Consider the following 19,808-nt stretch of genomic DNA (forward strand, 5'->3'; position numbering starts at 1 on the left):
GTTAAGAGAGCTGCACCAGATTGCAGCAGCTGAGAATCTGAGTCTCAGAGCACTTGAGAAAAGGTAGGTCCTAGGGAAGTTTTAGCTCCCTTTTACAGGTGGAGAAGGCCTACTTTCCACAGCCTTCAACCCATGCAAAGGGAGTATAAAATTCCACAGTGAGATAGTGTCTTACACCCAGGGGCGGCTCCAGGCCCCAGCACGCCAAGTGCGTGCTTGTGCGGCAAGCCGCGGGGGGCGCTCTGCCGGTGCCACGAGGGCGGCAAGCAGGCTGCCCTTGGCTGCTTGCCTGCGGGCGGTCCGCCGAAGCCGCGGGACCAGCGGACCCTCCGCAGGCAAACAGCCGAGGGCAGCCTGCCTGCCGTGCTTGGGGCGGCAAAATCCCTAGAGCCGCCCCTGCTTACACCTACTTTGCACTCACTCTGTAACCGGCTACTCAAAATGCCAGGTGGCAAACAAACAGGCTTTGGGTAAACTGAGGCATGGAGGTGAAGCAACTTGCCCACAGTGACAGTAGGAAAGAGAACTCAGTTATGCTTCCCACTCCCATGCCCTAATCACCAAGCCTTTAAGGTGGTTCTTCCAAAAGACAGAACTGCCCATTTTTGATTCACGTGGGTTTCACAGAACCCTTTCAGTGTTTCCACTGACTTCAGCATTAAGACTCTTCTCTCTGGAAACCATTGAGATTTGAAATAATTACATGAAGACAGGAAATCTATTCCTTCTTTCAGCTTGGTTTTGTAACTATTATTTTAGTACTGGTAAAAGATCACTTAACTATCTGAAATTATAAGATCAAAGACCAAAGTCTGTTCTCGCTTACACTGGAATAAATACAACACCACTGACATCAATGCTGTTTGTAGCCTGATCTAAAGATTATGAATAAACATTCCAAGTTATCACTTTAAGGGTTGATAGGTTCTTGTCCCCAGAGCAGTGCCAGTATTATTAAAATTAGGCCATGGGTACACTTGCAAATTTGCAGCGCTGCAGCAGGGTGTGAAAACACACCCTCTCCAGCGCTGCAAATTGTGGCGCTGCAAAGCGCCAGTGTGGTCAAAGCCCCAGCGCTGGGCTGGGTGTGTCCCTACCTGTGTGTGTGCTGGAAGGGGGCTTGAGAGCCTGTCACAGCAGCACAGAGTGAGGGGAACCTGCTTTGAAGTATCATTGGGAACCCCGGAGTGCACAGGTGCAACACTCAACTATAGGAACTCTTTTATATTTACGAATAAATAATGTATTAATATGTTGAGCACTATGTCACTAACACTCTAACTCAGTAAGGTAGATAGATGTACTTCCTGTATTATCTCTGAACATCCATATGTGATGGGTTGGACCCCCCTTCCATGGTGCCGCCTGATATGCTGGGGTCCCACTGAGCCCACCTGTGTCACCAGCCTGGGTTCCCCTCACTCTGTGCTGCTTTGACAGGCTCTCAAGCCCCCTTCCAGCACACACACAGGTAGGGACACACCCAGCTGTAGGATCACACCGAGTCTGCAGTCAACTCTGTGGGGGAGGACTCAGCTCAAGGAATTGCCCAGCATTTTGGTGCACAACCCCTCTGGAGTGTAAACCCAAAATTATCTTGTCTTGCTCTGTACAGAGATGTATACAGCCTAAGCTCTTGAAATTCGCTCCCTCCCTCAATGTGGAGGAAAATATGCACAGCTTCTCTCCCCAGTTATGAATTGCACAAACTAGGTTTTGGAGTAAACAAAAAACCAAATGTATTAACTACAAACAGTCAGTTTTAATTGACAATAAGGGATAGCAAACAGATCACATCAGATTACTGAACAAATAAAACAAAACAGGGCCGCCCAGAGGATTCCGGGGGCCTGGGGTCTTTGGCAGCGGGGGTCCCTTCCGTTCCAGGACCACCCGCGTGCAGCCCGGTCTTCAGCAGCCGAGCTGAACTCGGCGGCGGGTCCGGCCCCAGAGCGAGTGAGGACCCCGCTCCAGGGGCCCTGAAACTCAGGGCCTGGGGCCCTGAAACAAAACACGCAAACAAAGCTTCATACACTAAGTAATACTGGCTACAAATAATAATTTTTCACCCTAAATGTTGTTTCAAGCAGGTTGCCGAGTTTCTTGAAGGTAAACTGCACCACTTGCAGCTTAAATCTCCAGGGATTCCTTTTACAGGCTGACCTTTCTCACCTGGGCTCAGCCCCTGCCTCCCCCAGCTTAATTCCTTTATTTCTTCAAGTGTTTTCAGCATATCTTTCTTCTTGGGCAGGGAGGCAGTGGAGAAAAGCCTAGATTAACTCACTCCCCAGCCTTAAATAGGATTTATATATGGCAGGAATCCTTTGTTTCCCATCCTGTGGAAAAATACTAGCATTTTAAGATGGTATCCTGTACCAGGTGACATCATCACATGACCCTGCAGTGTTAAAGCAGCATCCCAGGAAAATTCTCAGGAAGGAGGGAGATTAGCATCTTCAAAGTCCTATTGTCCTTCCTAATGGCCTATCCAGGCTGTTTGCATACTGTCTGATGGGCGTTCCCAGGTGAAAACACAGTTGTAATTATTACATAGTCAATATTTCTAACTTCAGATATGGAAATATACATGCATACAAATTGGATAATCACGTTCAGTAAATCATAACCTTTCCAATGATACCTCACATGACCCATCTTGTATAAAACACATCTTAGTTATACCATATTCATATAGCAATATTTCTATGAAGAATATGAGGCATAATGTCACACCATACTCGCACCATCCCTTGCTGAACAACCTGAAATATTAGCTATTTTCTTCCTCATCACCATCATTTTCCTCATCCTCACAAGTGTCCGTCATTCTGGCCCCTCCTAAGGGCTCTCTCTGCTACTGCCCCCAGGCTGGGATACCACTTTTATAATATGTTACGCTGACGTTACCATGTCTAATGCATATTCAATAGCGATTTCTCCCCTCTTCCTTATTTGTATTTCCTCCCCTTACCAATGTTAAGGTGCCTTTCTTTTATAGCTTAGTGTATTTGATTTCACCCCATTATCATATACATCAATTCATTGCCATGGCACTCTTGTGGTCGGATGTTCCATCTGAAACCTTCCAGAAGCTGATGTCAGTTCATGTTCAGTGGTTGGCTGATGTCATTATGGACAAAATTCCCCCCTACACTCTACTTCCAGTTCCCCAAAACCTATGAGTTACCTAAGTTTATCTATGCCAAAGTTGGTAGGCCTCAAGCCTCATGCTGACTGCTGAAGCCAATGTCTTACAGGCTACAGGCCTGTAGGTTCCTTGGATTAGTGCTGAATATCATAAAGCAGAATATAAGGCAAAGCAGAGAATAGAATAGAGGTAAGCAAACCCATTGGGCTACAGTGTTATACTGGATTTATATCAATATTACCCAGGCCCTGGTTAAAGTACTTACATATGTGCTTAATTTTAAGCATGTGAATAGTTCCATTTGAAGTCATGGAAACTGGTGTGCTTAAAGTTAAACTTCCTGAATCAGGGCCAGGGCAGAATTCTGTTCCACTTTTCTAATATTAGCTGATGCCCAAATTCTGTTTCTCAAAATTCAGGGCCCCCAACAATATTCCTGAAAATATTATTTGACCCTTTTTCCTTAAATCTTTTTTTGTTCTAATTTCTTCTCTTTCTATTGTTCTGACCCAGTCACATAAAATGGCCTGAGTCGGTTAATATATTTCAAATGAGTGGCTTCAGGCCAAAGGCTAGAGTTTCCCATGAAACAGATGGAAACGAGATCTTGTCCCCCAAGTTCACGTCTCTAAATTTGTGAGGAAGATCAAATCCTCCAAGGAATGGTGCAGAATCCACACAAGGTCTTTGGATGCAGCCATTTGCCTTAGGCTGTTTATTCTAGTAAATATATTTCTACAAGCACATTCCGGCAGTTGGCTCTACATAGACCTCCATAGCAGAGAAGGGAGTGAAACCGTAGTAGGGGGCCTGAAATTGACTCTGTTCAAGCACCTGTTTTCTTTTTGAAAAACTATTGTGCATGCAACTAAACATAAGCCCTCCTTTTTTTAAATCAATCCTGGTCACCTTTCAGAGCTCCACCACCAAGTGTGCAGTACATTTCAGGTTGGCCCAGAATCTCCAGTAGCAGTTTCATCTCATAATCCATCTTGAGTGAGATACGCTAGCCTCCTGAAAGAACGAGGAGTTCTTGTGGCACCTTAGAGACTAACAAACTTATTTAAATGAAGTGGGTTTTAGCCCACGAAAGCTTATGCTTAAATAAGTTTGTTAGTCTCTAAGATGCCACAAGGACTCCTCGTTCTTTTTGCTGATACAGACTAACACGGCTACCGCTCTGAAACCTCTAACCTCCTGAGTAGCTTGTGAGTAACTACGCACACAAGTGAAGTTACTCATGTATAAACGTTTGGAAGCTTGGAGACTATGTGCATGTGTGCACATATGTGTAAGTGGAGTTAATGTGTCTATGCATGTAGAGAACTCAGATCCGACTGCTTGAATGCATAGATTTACTCATGTCTGAAGTTACTCATATACGTAGGTGTTTGCAGGACTGGGGCTAGAATTATTGTCTTTGCAAGGTATCCACAATGCACCCAAGAAGCAGAATGAAGACACTCCTTGCCACAAAGTTTATAGTATAAGGCCCCCGATTATGCAAACACTGAAGCATCATCTTAATTTAAGCACATGAGTGGTCCCATTGAATAAAGTTGTACACATGCATAAGTGTTTGCAGGATCAAGGCCTTCTAAAAGAAACTGAGAAGCCAGGGACCCCAGAGAAAGGAGTAACTTTGCTACAATATTTGTTTTGAGGAAAAGGAGGGACTGTGGAAGTTTACCTTTTAGGTGGGACTTTAAAAAAGGAAGGGGATGGCTTGGAGAATCAGCGTGGGAAGGGGATACCATACTGAAGTGGAGGGGGAAAGGGAATGAGATAAGAGACTAGATAGAGAGGTAGGTCACACATATACTGCATATTTTATATACACAATTTGTGATATCTAGCAATTAATACAGTGCTTTGTCTTCCCTGCACTCTGCACCATTAATCATTTCTACAGCCCAACAAAGTAGATATTTACTAAAAAATGTAAAATAATGATTATAGGTGATTACTAGAGCTGGTTGAAATGTTTAGCTATTTTATCTGTGGGTTGATGCCATTGGGCACAATTCCTTATGGTCTGCCAGACCACAAGACTTTGTAAAAGCCTTGAATGGTTCCTGCAGATGTAGCTTAGTAAAGTGGCAGTGGAGCAGTGAACAGTTACTGTCTCTTTAAGAAGCTCAAGACGTGAGGGCCCTGTGACAAGAATACCGGAAGCAAAGTTTCTTGCCCCAGTGAAAGAGGATCCACACTAGGTCCTGCAGCCACCAACCCTGTAATTCCATAGATTATAAATGTATCTGACTTCCCCCTAGACAATGAATGGATGGATTTTTTTTTTAAATGCCTTACTCTCATGGAGTAGGACAGCTTTTTTGTTCTCACTTTGCAAACAGAAATACCGGCAGCCCTGTTTTCAGAAGTATGCTCTGACTTCATGTGCTTGACTTAAGAGACCTTGTAGTCCAGACTTTCATGGGTGCTGAACACCCAAAGCTCCCATTGACTTGAATTTTTTTCCTTCGGTGCTCAGCATATCTGAAAATCAGGCTTTTAAGGTGGGCGCGCGCACAAAAAAGGCACCTAAAATCCAAAGTCCTGCGTGAACACTTTGGCATAAAGAATTTGCTCCAAACTACCCAGCAGCAGGAATATCATGCAGAAGTCCATTTTCAAATCAGGATGCCTTTCTGGGAGATGTGGTTTTAGTCAAACATGCAGCTCAATACAGCAGTAACTAGATGAAATTCCGTGGCCCGTGCTATACAGAAGGTCAGACAAACTCTGATGGTCCCTTCTAGCCTTAAAAACTATAAAAATATTCTATTCTCTCGGGTTTAAACTGCTATAACCCACCATAGACTTTGTGGGTTCACACGTGACTTACCCAGATATAAGTGAGAGGAGAATCAGGCTCACAGCCTCCACCTCCACAGTCTCTGGCCTATTAGAGGAGTAAGTGTCTCTTTGCCACAGGTGTCTGAAGCAATTAGAAGGGTGAAAAAATAGCTGCTCTCTCCTTGCAACAACTGCTTTTCATCTCCACTTTGACCAGTGACAACTTGGAAGTAAGAATTTAAAAAAAAATAATAAAAAAAAATAAAGTAAAACCCTTCTTGTTTTCAGGAACCCATGCAGGAGTCAGCTGTTGCAGTTGGGGAAAGGGGTGCAAAATCCTCTAAAGAAATCAGATGCGAACTGAGCATGAGGAGCACTACGAACTGGAGGTAGCGACCCCAGTGATGAACTGGAAGTGAACGCATTTGCTTGTTAAGTTTACACAGCCACGTTCTGCTCCCTGGAGACTGGATTTCCCCAGCCCTGCCGAGTGCATCACAAATTCCGTAAGTGTGCTGCCAATGCTGAAAACTTTCACATCCTGCACATTTTATAAATCATGGATTTGTAAATGGACATATGGGTTGTGAATCTTCATCTTGTCTTTAAAGTCATGCTTTTAAGAACCTTTTTTCTGCCTTGTGCATTAAGAAGAAAAGAGCTGTATAAACTGTGGTAGATCTCTGGTTGGTGTTCAGCTTAACAGGCTCGACTCACTACCTGTGGAACAAGCCAGGCTGCAGTTTCTCAGTAGTGGAGGAGAAGGCCAAGGTGTGTGTCAGTCTACATGCAACCTTCATTTAGTCTGGAGCTACAGGTTTAGCCTGAAAGTGGGTGTGATCAGAAAGGGGGAGAGCCAGAGTACAAAGGAGGGCAAATGAAATGAGCTTAATAATTGTAGCTTGTAAAACTAGGAATCGGGAATGTCAGAAAATTCTTGTATGTGTTCAACAGGTTGTAAATATCAAGAAGGCAGAGGGAGTGCTTACAGGGGTGAACTGGGATTCAATTTGGGGCAATGGGACGAACATTAAGAATGTCACTTCAAGATGAGAGTCAGCAAAGGTGTGTGATATGTTTGTTTTGGTTTATTTTCTTTAACAGTGAGATCTGTTGTGCTGTGGAATAGTGCCCCATGGGGAGGGATAGAAGTCCTGCTGTCTGAGACATTTCAAACAGGACTCTACAAAAAAGTGGCAAATTGACTATGTGGGTTCTTCATGGGTGCCTATCACTGTGGTATGTGACTTCCTTCCAAAAGAAGAAAGCATAAATCCTCTTTTCAAGTTAATTTCACAAAATTAATGTAAAGGGATTGATTTTATATATTTATAAATGTGAGGAGGCTGATGTGTGTGAGAGGATCATCCAGGGAAATCTAAGTCGAGAGACCAGTTTCACATTTAGTTCTGAAAGTGTCAAGGGCTGGTACTGTTCCCATTTCATCTAGCAGTGCGTTCTTTAGGCTTAGCTCCAGCGAGAGACTGTAGTAACCTGTTTGCATGTGTGCAGGGAAATGGACTTGGCTGCCTAATACAACGGGTCTTATGCTCTCAAACTAGGAGTTACGACTACCTTGCCCCTTCCTGTACTGCTATATGGAGAGGAAGTTTCTGACTGGGTCCTAGTTGTGTGTTCGGCATAGTCTCGATTGTGGGAAAGGTTGAGAACCACTGCTGTTGGTTCTTCCTGTCTTTAGCACATCAACAGTTGCATTATCTTTGAACCTAAAGAGTGACTATATGAACTAGAGGAGTTTGTCTACCTGAATTTGAACCTCTGGAGAATAGTTCTAGTCATGGAGTGCACCAAGCATTAATCAATACCTTCAAAAATGTGTCCTTCCGGTTGAGATGTTGATGGCACAGTCTTTAAGAAATGGCTGTTGCTGGTGAACTCTGTGAATAAAGCAATTTCTTCTATGGTAGTGGTGCTGTTATCCTCCAAGAAACAAACTCTTATCTGGATGGATATTGAGACTAAATTTCCTTTCTGCAGTGGCCCCTAGTGTAGTCTTTGGTTTCACTGCAGATCCTGCCAAGCAAGAATTTACTTTGAAACCTGCCCCTCAGATGGAAGGAGGAGACAATATGTATCTAGCAGAGCCAGTTAAAAATCTTTCTTCAGAACTCTTCCTCCCCCATTCCCTCTTCCCACACCCAACCTACTTTATTATAAAATCAGAAACTCTCACAAAAAGGTCCATCTAAAAATATTTTTTCATTGAAAATAACCAAATATTGAATTGGGAGGGAAATATTGTTTAGATTCAGAATGAAACGTTTCAAACACTTTTTACAAACCTATATTTCCTTTTTCCCCCCTGACCACTCTCTAATATTTAGTGACATTCTGCCAAGCACATGCCAACCCTAGTCCTTGTATTCATCGTCCTTTCCCTTGGCTCCCCTCTATCCGAGGAAACCATTTTAAAAGGTCAGTTTTAACACACAGATCTCTTAACTTGGTTGGGGATGATCCAAGTGACTGACTGCTCAAGTGCTGGCTGACTGGTTGTGTGCAGCTGCAGAGCTCTTTAAAATCCCCTCGTTCAGGTTTTGCTATTTGCATTTGCTTGGAGCTGGAGTGCACTTTCTCATGATCACCTTCTCTGAAGAGCTTAGCTGGGTCTGAGCCTGTTCCCATTGACTTATATGGGACAGGATCAACTGCATAATGCTTAAAACAAAGTCAGCAAATCAGATAGGCTTTTAAAATCACTCCTTTGGACAAATACTGCCCCTGGACCCCTATTAAACTCAGGGAATACCCTGGGATGGCAGTCAGAGCCAAATGTGGCCTATTGTCACATAATTGTCTTCTATAGGCTTTATTAATAATAGCACTTTCTACTGTTGATGTGTTTTAGCCAAGGATATCTAAGTGCCTTGCAATCATTAATTAGCTGAGGCTTTATAAAATCTGTGGGGCAGGTAAGTTTTGTTGCATTGGATCAATTTACCCATCTGTAAGTGTATAAGCGCCAGCTCCCAAATTAATGGCAGAGTCAGGAGTAGAATCCAGGAGTTCTGACTAATAGTCCCCCCTCCCTTGTTCTAAACACTGGATCACACTTGGGATGGGGGGGCGGCGGGAAACAGGTCCTCAGCTGGTGTAAAATTGATATAGCTCAATTTACTATGTCAGCTTATGCTAGCTGCAGATCGGGCCCTTGGCATCCTGATTGAAGTCGATGGCAGTAAGTATTCACGTTCACCATCTGTATTTTGGGATTAATTAACTATTCTAGGCTCCTATAAAGAATACTGTCAACTATTTAATGGCTCATTGAGTTTAGAAGCATTTCTAGTTTCTCTCTTACAGTTTCAACAGAAGAGTTATTGTGATTTGTGACTCCAAGTAATAGCTAGTGATCTGCGAGCAGACCTCGCGCACACTGATGTATGTTACACCCTGTGGCAAACAGGTTTTGATGGACATTGTTACATGGAAACTATTTGGTGGCATGGGCTATCCAAATAACAGAATACTTGGTACTTGCAAGAGGCAGCTTTACTTAGTCTGCTGCAACAATACCTCCTCACTAAACACCATTCATGGATGGTCTTCAGCAACATTAGACAGTGAAAAGGGATGTTTTAAATGAATCCGTGCATTTAAGGAGTTGTGCGTGCATGCATGAAATGCATCCCATAAATACTTGATGTATGAGGATTTGCTGAGTTCAGTTCATTTCCTATACATTTCCACATGCAATTAAGCTGGAGCTGATGAATGAAGTTGCTTGTGTTAAAAGCAATACATGGGGACCTTCAATTCCATTGCTCAGCCAGGTACAAGGAAGGACAGCAATGCCCAGGGAAGAAGAACTGGAATTGAGCCATTGTCCCCAACAACTTCTCTGTACGATTCAGTTCATCTCTAGGAAGTATAACAAAGATAAGAATGAATGGGGAGGAGGGGAAATTGGTTTGAATGGAACCAGTTGGACTAAGACCTGATGGGGGAAAGCTCTGTTCAAATGAAAGAGCAACAAATTGCAATGGAGATGATGTAGAATCATCTCCATCAGGGGACTACTCTGACCTAAATAAGGGCCAGTTTTTCAAAAACGCTCAGCACCTAATATGCTGAGCTGCTTGAAAAAGAGGCCACTTATGTTAGGTGCTTAAATGGGAGCCGAGCACTTCTGAGAATTCTGGCCTCAGAGTATGGCTGCATTTCATGCATGCACGCACAACTCCTTAAATGCACGGATTCATTTAAAACATCCCTTTTCACTGTCTAATGTTGCTGAAGACCATCCATGAATGGTGTTTAGTGGTTGGTATCAAACAGGAAGGGATGCAAACCAGTGGCAAAAAATTTTTGAATCCCATTATAAATCCTGAGTTATCTGGTCCCCTTCCCTAGCAAAGAAAAGCGAGGCCTCTCATTTGTTGTATTGCATAGATAACCATATCACCTCTTGGTATTCACTCCTTCAGCAATAACAAAACATAGGAGAAGATGAGCAGGAATAATATTAGGAGAACAACGATCTATGAATTGAAAGTCTGAGAGTCAGCAGCCAGACAATGTTATCAGAGGACAGAAAAGGCTGGGAATCAGGTGTATTTTGTGTCTTCAACATTATGAATGAGACAGAATAAGAGCTGTTGAAAAGAATTTAAACTAATTTCCTATTAGATGATTCCCATAATATTTCACTGTGTCCTTCTCATCATCATGCATTGTGTAAATTGCAACTACATCCGTCCGAAGTAAACATTTTCTTTTGATCTGCAAGATTTCATCTAAGTAAGATAGGTGTGCAGCACTAAATAATTCAGTGTCATCAGTGTCTGTGATGTGTGTTAACAGCATTCAAATGAGACTTTACAGAAGACAGACTCAATCAAAAAAACAATCTCCCAGAGTAGTTTTTTGGCAATAGGTCTGTTAAACCTTTGACAACCCACTTTGACGCTAAATATTGAAGCCAATTTGCAAATTCCTAAGTGAAGTATTGCATGCGTGGGCTTGTGGCCTATAGCAACACAACCCAGCTTGAAGTCACTTTCCATCATACATAATTTGCACCCGCTGCCTTTGAGATAATAAACAAGGGCTTGTGAGCAAAACTGATGGAAATGTGTTTGCTGAGCTTCCCATTTGGTTGCAGGAAATTATTAGCAATCAAGGTTTCTAAGGAGGGACAGCTTTGTTCTGGATTTTATATGGAAGGCCAAGAGAGGCTCTTGAATTTTTATCTAAAAGTTCCTTGTCTCCGCCCACTCTAAAATCTCATCTAGCTGATGCATCTTGTCACAAACTAAGCCCTGGATTCTGCACTGAGCCCCACATGGACCATCCTTGTGCTTCATGGAAATTGCAGGATCAGGGTCTTAGACTGTAAGTTCTTCTAAATTGGGATCTATATTTGTTTGTGTCTCTCTACTGTGCTAATGCCATGGCCCCCTGATGCTTAACTGGTGTCCCTAACTGCGACTGCAATATAAATTATGAGGAAGAAAGACCCGGATCAACAAAGGGACTTAAGCAGTGCAATGCTGAGCATCGTGGTGGCTAGAAAATCACAGGAACACCACTGTGATCCACAAAGCCCAAGTTTGGTGCTTAGGCTCCCAATACGAGTGGAGAGAGAAAAGTGCCTTAGAACGAGATCCACAGAAGCCAGCAGCTTGGTGGGGAACTGCCTAAGCTAGCCAATTCCCCACACAACAGCTGGAAGAGGTGGTGGTGGTCCCTACCTTACGATTTAGTCCAGTGGTTAGAGCAGTTGCCTGGGATGCAGGGGACCCTGGGTCCAGACTCTCTGCTCCATTCGCTCTTTCATTATTTATCAACAGTGGAACAACTTCAGTAGGAAAGATGGATGAGATCCTGTGTGAGACTATCCCATAGCTCAGTGGCTAGGGCACTGTTATGAGAGGTAGAATTTAAACAGGAGTCTTCCTCCTCCTTCTGGCAGAGGGGAGAACTGAACCTGGGTCTTCCACATTCCCGGGGAGTACTCTGGCTGCTGGCGGGCACCACAACTTCTTCCTCCTGCAGCCAGATTTTGAATGGGACCTGATCCAGTGGGTGGCCTCTGAGCACCTCCGGTAGAGAAAGGCCAGTCTTTCCTCAGTTTGTGACTTGCCCTGAGGGTGAGGCAGGCTCCAGACACCTAGAGGGAGGCAGCTGCATGCATGCCCAGAGGCAGAACCGTAGATACCTAGGTAACTTATACCCAGTAAACACAGGGACCAAGTGAGTATAGGTGTCTGCAGAGTTGGTGGATCACAAACTGTGAATTAGGTTCCCAAGTCTGGGGCTTAGGCACCTAAATACTTTTATGGATCTGGCCCCAAAAACCTAAAAAGCTGGAGATACAATTTTGACTCTATTTTAGATTAAACTCCCATAAAGGGTTAATGTTTTGCTCGTGTTCCTTACTTCTGCAGTAAAAAAATGTCCTAGGCAACATACATTGCAGATTTCTTATGCTGCAGCTGTCTAGTTTCTTACATCGGTGCTTATCACTGCAGTATGTGAGGACTTCCCATATGTAAGAACAATGGTATCTCTTTCTCTCTAATCCCTGCTAAGAACAGGTAGGCTTAGGTTTATTTTCACCTTCCTACTCTCATTTGATGTGGCAAAAATAGCAAGCCAGTTCCTCAGCTGGTGTAAATCTGCATAGCTACATTGACTTCAGTTGGAGTGATGCCGATTGACACCAACGGCAGGTCTGTCCCACCTGCATTATTCTCTTCCACCAGAGGGAACTTGAGGGTAACAAGCACCAAAAGTTAGGAATGTAGGGGAGTAAAAAACAAACCGAAAGCCAAACCAGGGAGTAACAATAAGAGCGCTGGGAAGCTGGGGGTTCCTTATCAGTTCTTCAAACACTGTTCCTAACACAACACAACTGGTACTATGCCAGGAATGCAGCCCCCTCACTTATCTCACTTTTTCCCAGGGCTTTGTGAAACATGCTGCATCTCAATATTTTCCACTCTGGGATTACCCAGAAACCTCTGTTAGCCTGACTTCAGTCAGGTTGGCATAACTGGTTTTGTGCTACATCTTTATTCAGGCCTAACAGGGGCATTATGGCTGAATCCCACCAAGATGCCTTACGGCTCTGGTGAAGAGTCACATGGTCACTCCTAGCCCAGGGTCTTCCTCACATGGGTAAAATTCACCCCCTGTGCAGAGGTCTATTACTAAGGCCATTGCATCACTTCTGCCCTCAAAACATGACTTAAGTGGGACCAAGGTAGTCCATAGGCCTTTTGTTAGCTTGCTGCACTGAGATGAATTTTATCCACTTAGTATAGGACTTCCAACTGGCCAGGTTTGGCTGTTTTTTTAGTCCGCCATTGGTGGCTTTGATTTCTTCCCCCATCCCTCCTGCCATTGTTTCAGTGTGTTAGTAGATATGGTCTGTCACAAATTTTGTGTACAGCTCTGGGTGTTTGAGTTGGGGTGTTTAAACTGGATTCAGGGTTTTGGTTTGGGGCCCAGTCTCTAGTTCTTACTGTGCATTCTATTTAGAAGTGCCCCTAAATATTAACCACTATTATCAGATAATCACTGCTATCATACATCACAAATGCATTCATTTCCTTCCCCTTGTCCCAGGTGTGCAGTTTGTCTCTAATAATATAGAAATCATGAGTTTTTAAAGCACAGTAATTTTTTTCTGGTTGAATTCAATGGACATTGCAATGCTCAGAGAGGAAAATACAATCCATCTTCTGTGAAATGAACTCAGTCATCCTTCAGTTTATTGAGCGAAAGGGAATACAAAACAAATCCACAAATGTCAAAAGCAGTCTACAAGGGATCATTCTATTTCTCTTTCCATTTGTTTCTTTGATTAAAATGATTTATTTAACCAATTTCTCTTGATTTAATACAGTAAAATGTAATTCACTTTAATATCTCTCCCTGACAAATGCATGCATGGTTAAATTTGCTTGGCTGGGGTGGGGGAGGGGGAGATATTTGGTTTTTAAAGCTTGTGCATTTAATAATCTCTCACCTGTAACATTTTTTGCAATATGATATATGCTGATGGCAAATTTCTGGCCCCACTGACATCAGTGACAAAACTCCCATTTATTTCAGTGGGGCTAGGATCTTCCTAGAAGTGATCAGATGATTTGTTGCAAATAATACAGTAAATGTCTTAGCAATTTTTGTTCTGTCCAAGAACTTATTCTGGCTTCTGCAAATGCATTTATCTTTTGCATGTATTTGCCTATTTAATTTGTGAACAAATTTCATCCTCTAGGTTGTTCTGACCCTGCTCTCTTTGGGTCATAGTCTATAGCCTTTACACTTGTGGATTTGTTTCACATACAACAAATTCTCTCTCCTTTATTCATGGTAGGTAGCTATTTATCCTTCATGTTGTTCCACTGAAGCCTTGAGATTGACATTGACTAAGGTAGCAGAATCAGAATCTTTGACTACTTGGGGTGTGTGATTGGTCATCTAAGTCACATGGTAACTAAATAACTACTCAGATTCCACCATAATGAGCATTCCACAAACCTTGTGAGGTTTTAAAAAAAATGTTGTTCTCCCCCATTTGACATATGGGGAACTGAGGCACAAAAGGATTAATGACTTGCTGAGGTCACACAAGTGGTTTGTGGTTCATCCAGAACTACAATCCAGATCTCCTGAGTCCCAGTCTAATGCTTTAACCACAAATACCTGAAAGCTAAAGAAATAGTTGAGATCCTGCTCTGTGCTGCGGCTGTATTTTCAAACTAAAATAGCTAAGTGTAAGTGTTAATGGAATTGGAATTGCCAATGAAAATAAAAATCATAGGGTAGCTATTTTTTTCTGAAGTAGTAAATGATTATCAGGGAACACACTTTGTTTCCACTAACGCTATACTATTAAAGCAAATTTAATATCATAAGATTTTTTTCTTAAAAGCTAGTCTCCAAAGTTGAAAAGGAGCAGTAATGAAGTAGAAGCTCACCAGACGTTGTTAGTTTAAATTGATATTACATTTTAAAGAGACTAATTCAACTGAGAAGTAATTCAACTGATACGCTGCCTTTAATATTTTTTGTATGAATTGAAGGCCAAAGCCAAAGCTGGAATAAACTCATGTAAGTCAATGGAGCTACACTGATTTACACCAGCTGAGGATCTGGCTTTTAGTGCTTATGAGTAGAGCCAGATGAACAGCCCTGGGCACTGAAATTGGATCTTTTTTTCCTAAGAACTAGTACAGACTGGGGTAGTTCTTGATTCCCTATTGTGTCTTGTCAGGTGGCCAAAATCCTGGCTGGCATCATTCTGTTTAAAAAAAAAAAAGAAAAGAAAAGAAAGAAAGAAGGCCAGACACAGACACCCACCAGAGGCATTGGCCAAATATGCCTCAGCTCTGACTGGGCCGAGGGGAAATTTCAATCTGTGTGGGTCATTCTCTTCTCAGTTTGCTAACAAGTTTGCTAGTCATTTGGGTCCTGCCAATCTTACTCATGTTGGGCAGTTTCATACTTTGGGAGTAGCCCCATTGGAATCCTGGAGCCAGGCGCTAAAGTCTTCTCCTAAAGGGTGTTGTGATGTGTGCACACATTGGGAATTGGACTGAAAATGCCAAACTCATTCAGGTCTCCAAGCAGCCTTCAACTGGTTTGAGCATTGGCCTGCTAAACCCAGGGTGGTGAGTTCAATCCTTGAGGGGGGCATTCAGGGATTTGGGGTAAAAATCTGTCTGGGGATTGGTCCTGCTTTGAGCAGGGGGTTGGACTAGATGACCTCCTGAGGTCCCTTCCAACCCTGATAGTCTATTATTCTAACTGCTGACACCCTCCCATTGCTACCAAACACTTACACAAGAGTGGTCCTGTTGAGTCTATGGCAGTTCCTCAGTCCTGCAAGCTCCAGAGTGGATATAGCAGGTGATGCATCCTAATTACTACTTGGCAATGAGGCTGAATAAATGAGGTGTAATCTTCTTCTTTCACTATTACTGCACTAGTCCTGGCTCCGTGCAGCAATGAATTCAGCTGATTGGCCCCAATTCAGGAAAACATCCCTATTTGTAAAAGCACTTAAACATGTGCTGAAGTCTCATTGAAGTCAAGGAGACTTAAGCACAAGTTTAAATGCTTTCCTGAATCAAGGCCATTGTGACTATTTTGCCATATGGGGTAACGGTCCACAATTCAGTAAATTGATTAGACTGCGGGGTTGAAATTCCATTTAGCGTCATCAACCAAGATGAATAGCAGCATTCAGCACTGCAGCATTTTTACTACTGTAGTTGTGGTGAGATTGGTTGGGTGTTGTTTTTTTTTTTTGTAAAACACCACTTTTTGGTGAGTGAAAAGAATCAGAGGTTTACTAGAGCAGCACATTTTCCAGGAAGGAAAATAAGAACAGAAGAAATATTTGCGGGATTAAGACAGCCCATTCACCCCATGAAGGTTCATTTCCTTTAACAAATCTTGGCTTATTGGTAACAAAGGTTTCAATTTGCTAGTGTGTGAAGTACGCCAAAGTGTCAAACAACAAAAACCACTTGAGATATTTTAGGTTGCTTCAGTGACTGGAAAGGTAGCTTTACAAAATGATTTTTTGGAGCTGCCTTACAATCGTGGAAGCAATTTGTAATTGCACACCATATGTGTAAATGCTATGCTACAGTGCACTGGAGGGGTGCTGTGCACTGTAAAACACATAGGCTAGATTCTGTGCTGTGACTCCTGGGAGACCCAGCCCAGAAAGAGGGGGAATAAAGATGTGCAACACAACTTTCTAAGCTGTTGTGGGGGCAAAAATGACCTGCAGTTTCTACTTCATGGCAGCATTGCCCAGTATCTGCCTATGGGATACTGGAAGAAGATCTCTATGTAGCTTGAAAGCTTGTCTGTTTTACCAACAGAAGTTGGTCCAGTCACAATATTATCTCACAGGCCTTGTCGCTCTGTGGAATACTTTGTAATCCAGAATCCCCATAGCATTGAGCACCACAACCCTGCCTCCTCCTGCCCCTAGTACATCCTCCTATGGGGACATGGGGTGAAAGTAACTTAAAGGACTAACCAGTACGCAGGGCCGGGGTCCTGAGCAGGGGGCAGGGGCTCAACCAAAAGGGGGCATGGCCTCAACCGGAAGAGGCAGGACTTTAAATCCCCAGGCCCTTTAAATTGAGATTTAAATTGAGATTGGGGTTCCGGCTACGGTAGCAGCAGCTGGGAGCCCTGGGCCCTTTAAATCACTGCTGGAGCCCCATGGTAGCTGCAACCAGGAGCTCCAGGGTTCTGGCGGCGATTTAAAGGGCCTGGAGCTCCTGGCCGCCGCCGCTACCCCGTGGCTCCAGCAGCGGGGCTCTGACAGCTATTTAAAGGGCCCAGCTGCTGCCCGGAGCCCAGGGCCCTTTTAAATTGCTGTCCTGAGGAAGCTGCCCGCTGCTGGTACGGTCAGCTGTGTACCAGCTCTTTCCGGTACATTGTACCGGACCGGACCGGCTTGCTTTCACCTCTGATGGGGACCCTGCTAGGGGAGAGAGTGTAGGGTTGGTTCTGTTAACTGTGGACTGCTGCTTTGCTGGAGGAATTCTCCCCCAACCTATTGCTGTTCCTTTGTCTCCCCGTATGCTGCCAAAGCGTCCCAGTATTGCTTCAAGTAACTTGAGCTCCTTGCAGGTGGGAGGTGCTGGGGGTGTTGGAGAGCTGGCTGCCGGTGGGAGTCAGCACCTATGGTCATGCCAATCTCGATCAGCGATCTTATGAGTGACGCTAATAGGGCAGGTTTTCGCTTTTGGATGTCTCCCTTTTTACCCACACAGCTTGCTCCTTCCAAGTCAACTGCCTAGCACAGGCTTCCCTTTCACGAAAAATAATCAAGGTAGGACTGATTTTCCAGAGATTCTGAGCATCTGCATCTCTCACTTCAGCTGGAGTTCTGTGGGTCCTCAGCTTTTGGAGAAACTGCTCCCTTCATTTTATTTTCAAAGTAAACCCTCCTTGTAGAGGGAGCAAAGTGAAATCATGAACCCAGGCCCAGATCCTCAAAGGTATTTAAGGACCTGAATTCCAATGGCACCTAAATACTTTGAGGGGCTGGGCCTCAGAAGAGTTTTGTGAACCCAGAAAGATAAGTTTTAAAAAGTGTTTAGTCTCTGACTTTCAACCTATCCCTTTTGGAGTGAAGTTCATCCCTGTTTAGAGGGCCAACACAAGATCTATGTACAACTTAAGGCCCACTCAGCTCCCAGCTTGAGGGTTGATGTGGGATTGAAATGGTTCATAGGCCTTAATATTGGCCTCTTCTGCAGAGGGGTGAATTCCACTTTGGGTTAGTGCAAAAGCATCTGAAGGGGAAAGGTGCCAATGCAACCTAGGCACCTGTCCACTTGCTTGGGAAATCTACAGGTCAAGGGCATGTGGAGTGTCTGTCCTCTGTACCTCCTGCACAAAGGATATGAGCCTGTTACAGCATCCCCTTATAGATCTTTGTTCTTTATCTGAAGCTGCAGGGGCCCAGGCTTTTTGTTTGGAGGACCCTCATCCAATTCCTGGTGTTGGCAAAGTTCCTCCATTATCTGTGTGAAGACCTAACTCTAGCAGCATCTGTGCTCAAGCAGGTGCAGGCCTGCTCCTTCCTCAGGCCATGGGTCTGCGCCTACCTTTGCCCTGGCCCATGGAGCTATTCATGCCCTCAAGCTGCCTAGTGTACTAAGGAGCTTGGGGAGGGGATTGTGCCTTCTGAGATGCAGACCAGCTTGCTTTTTGCCAAGAGACTGTAGAACTTGGTGGTTTATGACCTGTTCCTATTGAGCCAAACAGTTTTCTCAAGCTAGTACTCTTGCTCAAGCTAGCTGAACTGGAGTGAGAGTGACCACGCTGCAAAACAAAATTCTGTGTGTGTGTGTGAGAGAGAGAGAGAGAGAGTGAGTGAGTTTACTAACACACACTGATTGGATTAGCATCTGATGAACTGTTACAGTGGGGATGGACCAGTTCCAGTTGCATTATTAGCTCCAGCCCAAGCAGCCCTGGGATTTCTATCCGCTCCCAATGGGGAGGGAGGAAGAGAGAGTGCAACAACAGAGAAGAATGAGGAACAGAGGGTTTGCAATAGTGGATCCAAACGTGTCCCTAAGGCCTGTCTCCTGCCTTTGCCATTGACAATAGCTAATTATTCAGTGGAAAGTAGACTCTGTAATGCACTAGACCACTGTGCAGTGCAGTACATGCCCTGAAGCGTGTGACTGGGTTACCACCATCTTTGTACTATGGATAACTTCAAATGGCAGAGTGATTTTTGGCTTTGAGATTCATTAATAGTAAGGAAGACAGTGACCTGTTGTGTGTACGTGAGAGATGGTGGTTACCTTCGGGAACTGTAAGCCAGAACTCCTGGTTTCTATTCCTGGTTCTAACTCTAACTTACTTTTGGCCTAATTACTCATGGTCTAATTTTCAGAGGTTCTAAACATTTTTAGATTCTAGTAGCTTCAGGCACTAGGTGCTCAGCACTTCTGGGAAAAAAAATTAACAGCTCTCTGCCTCAGTTTACCCATCTGTAAAATAAGGATCACAGTAGTGCTGTGAAGAGGGAGGGAGAGAAACACTTGAATTTTCACAAGCGGGTAACTACGTTTGGAAGAGCTCAAATCATCCCAGGTAGGAAGCAATATCCGTACCTGCACTGCAGACAGCATTACTCAGCACAGATGGTCTGTGTGTGTGATTATAAAAGCGCGCACAGGCTGACAATTTTACTGAAGGTCTATGTATTAGATATGTCCAAGTGAAGAGAGACAGACTTCAGCTATGTGACTCTATGGGCTGATCCTGCAAAAGTGTTCAGCACTCAGGGTGATCAGACAGTAAGTATGAAAAATTGGGACAGGGTGGGGGGTAATAGGAACCT

The 19,808-nt window shown here is 43.8% G+C and overlaps 1 long non-coding RNA gene across 4 annotated transcripts in view; it reads left to right on the forward strand.

The window, feature by feature from the left end:
• Positions 1-19,808, forward strand: part of LOC120396769 — a 432,090-nt gene that overhangs the window by 307,763 nt on the left and 104,519 nt on the right. For 3 of the 4 annotated variants that reach the window (XR_005593354.1, XR_005593356.1, XR_005593355.1), the window contains exon 4: positions 6,233-6,450. This is a non-coding gene — a long non-coding RNA (uncharacterized LOC120396769). Of the gene's footprint in view, positions 1-6,232; positions 6,451-6,898; positions 7,010-19,808 lie in introns of all 4 variants that reach the window. The other variant, XR_005593357.1, reaches the window with a different exon arrangement.

This window comes from Mauremys reevesii, linkage group 2, assembly GCF_016161935.1.
Source record: "Mauremys reevesii isolate NIE-2019 linkage group 2, ASM1616193v1, whole genome shotgun sequence".
Taxonomy (NCBI): Eukaryota; Metazoa; Chordata; order Testudines; family Geoemydidae; genus Mauremys; species Mauremys reevesii.